We start from the raw sequence: 6,697 nt of genomic DNA, 5'->3' as shown, positions 1-6,697 counted from the left end.
AAGAAAATGATAAAAACTTCAAAAAATAAAATCCTTCAAGAGGTAGTTATATTACTACATCTACTAGTTAGGAAAATTTTAAAACTACAATTTGGACATGTTTTGCAAAAAGTGTAGGGAAAATGTAAAATGGCTATAACTTTTGCATACGATGTTGGAATTTTTTAGAATCCTCAAATTCCAAAAGGAAAAAAAGATATGGTCAAATTTCAGTTTGTTTAAAAAAATTTGGTTAAATCTGGTCAAACTACTTATTCAAGAAGTATTAATGTTACTACATAATTATTCAAGAATATTAGTGTTACTAAATAATTATTTCAATTTTTTGAATTTTGGTCAAATCTGGTCACACTATGGTCAAACTATGGTCAAACTATGGTCAAACTTATTCAAGAAATATCAGCGTTACTAAATAATTATTTTTTTTAGAATAATAGTTTCAAACTCAAACGGTGAAATGTGTGACTTCATGCTCAAGCTAAACTCCTGAGGGTTAATAGGATTGACATCTTACTATTGTCAGGAAAACAACAAGTGCAGACTCGGAAACGAAGGAGAATAGAACCCGAAAGTTAAGCGTGCTTGGGCTGGAGTAGTGAGAGGGATGGGTGACTGGTCGGGAAGTTAGATGATTTGGAATGAGTGATCCACACTTGAGCAGTTAAGAGAGGTGATTAGAGACTAAATAATCAAATAATTCAAAAAAATTAAAAATCAACAAAAATTCCAAAATTTTCAAAAAAAATTCAAAAAAAAACCTTTAGTACCTGTTGGTAACACCAACCGGTACTAAAGGTCCCCCATACCAGGGCGCGAGCTCACGCCACGTGGTGGAACTTTAGCGCGGGTTCGTGCCGAACCGGTACTAAAGGGGTGGGGGGCTTTAGTGCCCACCCTTTAGTGCCGGTTATGGAACTGGCACTAAAGGCCCTTACGAACCGGCACTAAAGCTCCATTTTCTACTAGTGCTCCTTTGCCAATCCATCTTTTGCGCACCCGAGCTCCAGCGCTCAAGCCCGCACTTCCTACCTCAACCCTCTCCAACAATGTCCGGAGCGGGAGGCAAGTGGATGGTCTCCTCCTTCACGGAGGGCCATGTCAAAAGGTTAAGGAAGGCTGGATACTTGTCCAAAGACATCACGCACCGGCTTCCTGAGGAGGGGCAGCTTCTCCCCACCCCAAGGCCCCATGAGAGGGTAGTATTTCTTCCCCACTTCCTCCGTGGACTGGGTTTTCCTCTCCACCCATTTGTCCGCGGGCTCATGTTCTACTATGGCCTAGATTTCCACGATCTGGCCCCGAACTTCATCCTCAATATGTCGGCGTTTATCGTCGTGTGCGAGGCTTTCCTCTGCATTTGCCCCCATTTTGGCCTCTGGCTCAAGACCTTCAACGTCAAGCCAAAGGTAGTGCGCGGCAACCAGGCGGAGTGCGGAGGTGCCATGGCGGGCAAAATTGCCAACGTCCTATGGCTCGAGGGCTCCTTTGTGGAGACCTTGAAGGGGTGGCAGTCAGGGTGGTTTTACATCACCGAGCCACGCGATCCGAAGTGGATCGCAGCCCCTGAATTCCGATCCGGACCCCCTACGCGGCTCACGTCCTGGAAGGAGACGAGCTTGTCGTGGGGCGACGGAGAAGAGTTGACCGGACTGCAAAAATGCATCCAGTCCCCGGTGAACAAGCAGCTCAAGCTTGTCAATGTAATCCAGGTCATGCTCGTCCGTCGGATCCTTTCGTGTCAAGAACGGGACTTCAATTTGTGGGAGTTCAACCCGGCGCAGCACCGAACTCTGAGCAGGCTCTTCGACACGACGTACGAAGATGTTTGGAGGGGGCTAACCAAAGGCGTCGAGGCTTCCACATCCGCCTCCGAAGACCACGGATTCAGCTCGCAGCGTCCTGCTGGCGAGGTAAGATATTTCCATCCTTTACAGGATGTTAAGTTTTTTCATTGTTTGACTCTATGCGGGATCTAAACTCCCTCACCTTTGACAGGATTGGCGGGAGAAGTCCCGACAGATTAACTATCCGGCTCCCTTGCCCGAAGACCCAGCCCCTGCTCTCCTAGAGAAGCTGTTGGTTCCGGCACCTTATGTGGTGCCGGAGAAGAAGGCCAAGAAGAAGAAGGCCACGGGGACTCGAAAGAGTTCCCGACATATGGTGGTGTCGGACTCGTCGTCCAACGAGTCCGAGACGCACTCCTGCTGTGAAGACATGGAGGAGGAAGAAGAAACCTCTCCCCCTCCAGCGGGGGGAGGAAAGAAGAGGAAGGCCGCCCCAGTAGGGGAGGCCGAGGGGTCCAAGAAGAGGAAAACCCCTCCGCCGGACTACGTCCCCGACGCCGACGAGGACGAAGAGGAGTGGCCGGACAGGGCCAAGCGTCCGGCGAGATCGTAAGTGTTCGGATACCAGAGTAACTCGTGATATTCCTTTTGTTGCACAACTTTCCCTAATGTCGGATATAATCATGCAGTCCGCCCAAGGACGGGCTCGACGAGTCGTCGAGCGGCTCCCTGGATTCATCGGACATGAATTCAGTTCCGCCCGCTGCTTCCCCCTGTGCTGCGGATGACGCCGAAGTGGCATCGCGACAAGCTCCGGGGCGAGAGGAGGTGGTCCAAGAGGAGCCGCGAGGCGACCTCCCAGACTCCAGGAGTGAAGGGGACAAGACCCCCCCTGGGCTCCAAGTCCGGCTTTAAGCCGGACACTGCGCCGGAATCATCAATGGTTCCGGACCGCGGTAGGCGAACTCCCGCCAAGAGGGGCAAGCCTACTAAGCTGGAGTCCTCCATCCAACCGGAGGCGCCGGACAATCTGCTGGAGGAGCTTAAGGGCGCCTCCATCGACAAGGAGCACCGTGCCATCATGAGTATGGTGGTCCAGAAGGTTCGGTCTGCCAAAAGCGGACTGACTGAAGCTTGTGCTAGCCTTCTAACAAGCTTCGAGGTAAGTAAAAATATGTAAAAATATTACCGTATAGACAGTAGCCCCTGATGCTCTGTTTGGCGTTCGGAAAGAAAAGCCGAATAGAGGATCTATTAAATATCGCAAGAGTCTAACTAAAAAGGAGTCAATATACGTATGCAGGCTTCGCTGCTGGCCACCGCCGCACTGACTTCGGATGTGGGTGCCCTGAAGCAGGGCCTCGAGCGGACCGAGCAAGAGCTCGGCCTTGCCAAACGGCAGCTCGAGGAGAAAGAAGGTAAGAGATACCTTATAGAAAAAATGCCTATAAGGCGCAATTGCAAAAAATGACAGGAGTATACTGCTTATTGTAGGGGCCACAACTGAGGTGGCGACCCTCAAGCAGGCGCTGTCCGAGGCCAAGAATAAAGTGGCCACGGAGCGCGCCAAGCGGGAGAAATTTGAGGCGCAGGTCGGCGAGGTGCGGCAAGAGCTTCAGGTTCTCATGCAAAAACATTAGAGTTTGGAGCTCAACTCGAAGACGCGAGCGTCCGAGCTTGCTGCGGCCCTTAAAACTGCCAAATCTGCCAAGGCCGAAGCCCAGAAGGCCCTCCAGGAATTGGATGCGGCGAAAAAGATAGCGGCGGGTAAGGAATTCTGTATGCAAAGTAGACATATAAAAGTAAACTACTTGTTACTTACCCGAATCCGGAGCTCTCCAAGGGCATTCGTAGATCTTCCCCGCAGCGTATCCGATGCCGCTGCATTCTACCGAGTCGAGGAAGGCAGCTCGACAGAGAAGGTGTTCTGGTCTCAGTACGCTGAGGCCGGACACCCTGTGCCCTTGAGCGACCAGCTGAAGCAGCTGGTCGAGCTCCACAAGGCGGCCGAACAGGCCCTGAAGGGCTTCATAGTTCGGCTGTGGCCTGGAGAGGCCCTGCCTGGGAGCTACTTCGGACTGGTGCGGCGGCTAGTGGAGGCTTGTCCAAGGCTCGAGGTCATCAAGCGCTCCGTCTGCATCGAAGGTGCCCATAGGGCCCTTGCCCGTGCAAAGGTGCACTGGGGTAAGCTGGACGGTGAGAAGCTTGTGAAGGACGGGCCGCCGCCGGGGAAGGAGCATCGCAAGCCCGAGAACTATTACAAGGATGTTCTTGCTGGTGCCCGCCTTGTGGCGGATGAATGTACCAAGGATGTAATTTTTGAATGAACTCGCTTGTGTTATCTTGTGCGCTGAAAACTTGTTCATATGCGCTAAGCAATGCTTGAATTTAAAATATTACTTTCTGTGCGGCTGTTTATCAAAAAAATTGAGAGATGGCCAGTCGTCGGCTTCTGCCCCCATGCCACTAGTGCTGGGGTGTTCGGAATAAACCCGAGCGCTCTTTTTCCCATGATTGGGTCCGTCGAGGGAGGCGGTCAGCACAACGAACAAGGCAATCGGACTATAATGCTTGAACACTCTCACTTAGCCATAGAACTCTATAATTTTAAATTTCGGTGAAGCCCCTAGTATTCGGAAGACTGAGTTCGGGGCGCTATCCATGCCTTGGACGGACAAAGCCGGTTCCTCGCTCGAAGTGGCATAAGCCTTTAAGGACTCAAAAAACCTCTCGAACAGCGACCGGTCTCTCGCCTCATCATGACAGTCAGTTTTAGCTTTCTCCACTGAGGTGCTCGGCCCAGCTCAACTGGGGCACAATCGCAGTGGCTCTCCTAGTGCTACCTTAGCCGATATAGCGGAACATAAGGCACCAAAACATAGGAGCCGGGCAAACCCAACTATTGACCCAAATCATGATTCGGAGCCGATGCATATAGTGCTATAAGTTCGGGTTGCCGCACTTGTGAAAGTGGACGGACTTCTCACGCCATATTGATGGGTACTGAAGCCCCTGGCATATTTTGCCGTACCACAGTGTACGGATGCAGCATGTTATTAATAAACATATATATAAAAAGAGGGTAATGCAACAAATATACAAAAAGCTATGCATTGCTTATAGAAAGGCTGCTATGAAAGCGGAACGATACAAATAGTGTGATAAGCAAAATAAATTGGACTATTTAACATGTCTTGGCTAGGGGCAGGCCGCGGAATTGTATTAAAAAACAGGTATACTGCTTGCAATAGAGACCACCTGGGAGTTCCATAATGCGGCGTGGCTTGTCTGCTTCCCTGGATCTTGCATCGTTTGTGCGGCAGTTGAATTGCCAAACGGGTCGTCCAAAGTATGGAGTCCTGAGAGTAAGATAAAAAAAGAAGGAATCCTGCAGCCCCTGGTGCGGTTTAAGCCATATTTCGGGCGTGCCATGATAGTGCCCCTTCCCCCTGTGCCCATGGTATTACAAGAGCGTAGTTATGTATGCGAAGCGCTGGTTTCGCTATATCGCGAGGGCTAGGGTTGGGGCCGCATTGCTACGCTAGCTCGGAACGTGCCAGGCGGTCTTGTTGTAGGGTACTCCGGGCGCGCTTGACAGTGTCCAGCTTTTTGAAGGCCGAACTGGAGAACTGCCTAGAGAGGCTGCTTTGTACTTCTGCTGTGAGCACTGCCGTGTGCTCCTCCGTTCGAAGGGAGCATTCAGTGTTCCCATTGACCGTGATTACTCCTCTAGGGCCTGGCATCTTGAGCTTGAGGTATGCATTGTGCGGTACCGCGTTGAATTTTGCGAATGCGGTTCGCCCGAGCAGTGCGTGATAGCCACTACGGGACGGGACTATGTCGAAGGTTAACTCCTCGCTTCGGAAGTTATCCGGAAATCCGAAGACCACTTCCAGTGTAACTGAGCCTATACAGTTGGCTTCTACACCTGGTATGACGCCTTTAATGGTCGTTTTGGTGGGCTTGATCCTCGAGGAATCTATGCCCATCTTTCGCACTGTATCCTGGTAAAGTGGGTTCAGGCTGCTGCCGCCGTCCATGAGGACTCTTGTGAGATGAAATCCGTCAATGATTGGGTCTAGAACCAATGCGGCGAAGCCACCATGACGGATGCTAGTGGGGTGATCCCTTTGATCAAAGGTGATCGGGCAGGAGGACCATGGGTTCAACTTTGGGGCGACCGGCTCCATCGCATATATGTCCCGTAACGCATGCTTCCGCTCCCTCTTGGGGATGTGGGTTGCGTATATCATGTTCACCGTCCGCACTTGCGGGGGAAATCCCTTCTGTCCACTGTTGTTCGGCGGCCTAGGCTCGTCCTCGTCGTCGCTTTGCAGCCCCTTGTCTTTGTTTTCGGCTCTTAACTTGCCTGCCTGCTTGAACACCCAACAATCCTTGTTGGTGTGATTGGCTGGCTTTTCGGGGGTGCCATGTATCTGGCACAAGGAGTCGAGTATTCGGTCCAAACTGGACGGGCCCTGAGTTTTTCTTTTGAATGGCTGTTTCCGTTGACCGGATTTGTAGCCTCAGAATCCAGCATTAACTTCCGTATCCTCGTTGCTGTCGCTGTTAATGCGGCGCTTTTGTTTGTTCTGACGCGACCTGTCACTTTTGTCCTTGGTATTCAAATTACCAGTGTTCTTGGTTAAGTTGTTACTGCGAGCTAGCCAGCTGTCTTCTCCCGCGCAAAAGCGGGTCATGAGTGTCGTGAGGGCTGCCATAGATTTCGGCTTTTCCTGTCCCAGGTGCCGGGCCAGCCACTCGTCACGGATATTATGCTTGAAGGCCGCTAAGGCCTCTGCGTCCGGACAGTCGACTATCTGGTTTTTCTTTGTTAGGAACCGTGTCCAGAATTGCCTGGCCGATTCTTCTGGCTACTGAATTATGTGGCTTAGGTCATCGGCGTCCGGTGG

Source organism: Triticum dicoccoides, chromosome 2A (assembly GCF_002162155.2).
Source record: "Triticum dicoccoides isolate Atlit2015 ecotype Zavitan chromosome 2A, WEW_v2.0, whole genome shotgun sequence".
Taxonomy (NCBI): Eukaryota; Viridiplantae; Streptophyta; class Magnoliopsida; order Poales; family Poaceae; genus Triticum; species Triticum dicoccoides.
This window is presented reverse-complemented; position numbering follows the sequence as displayed.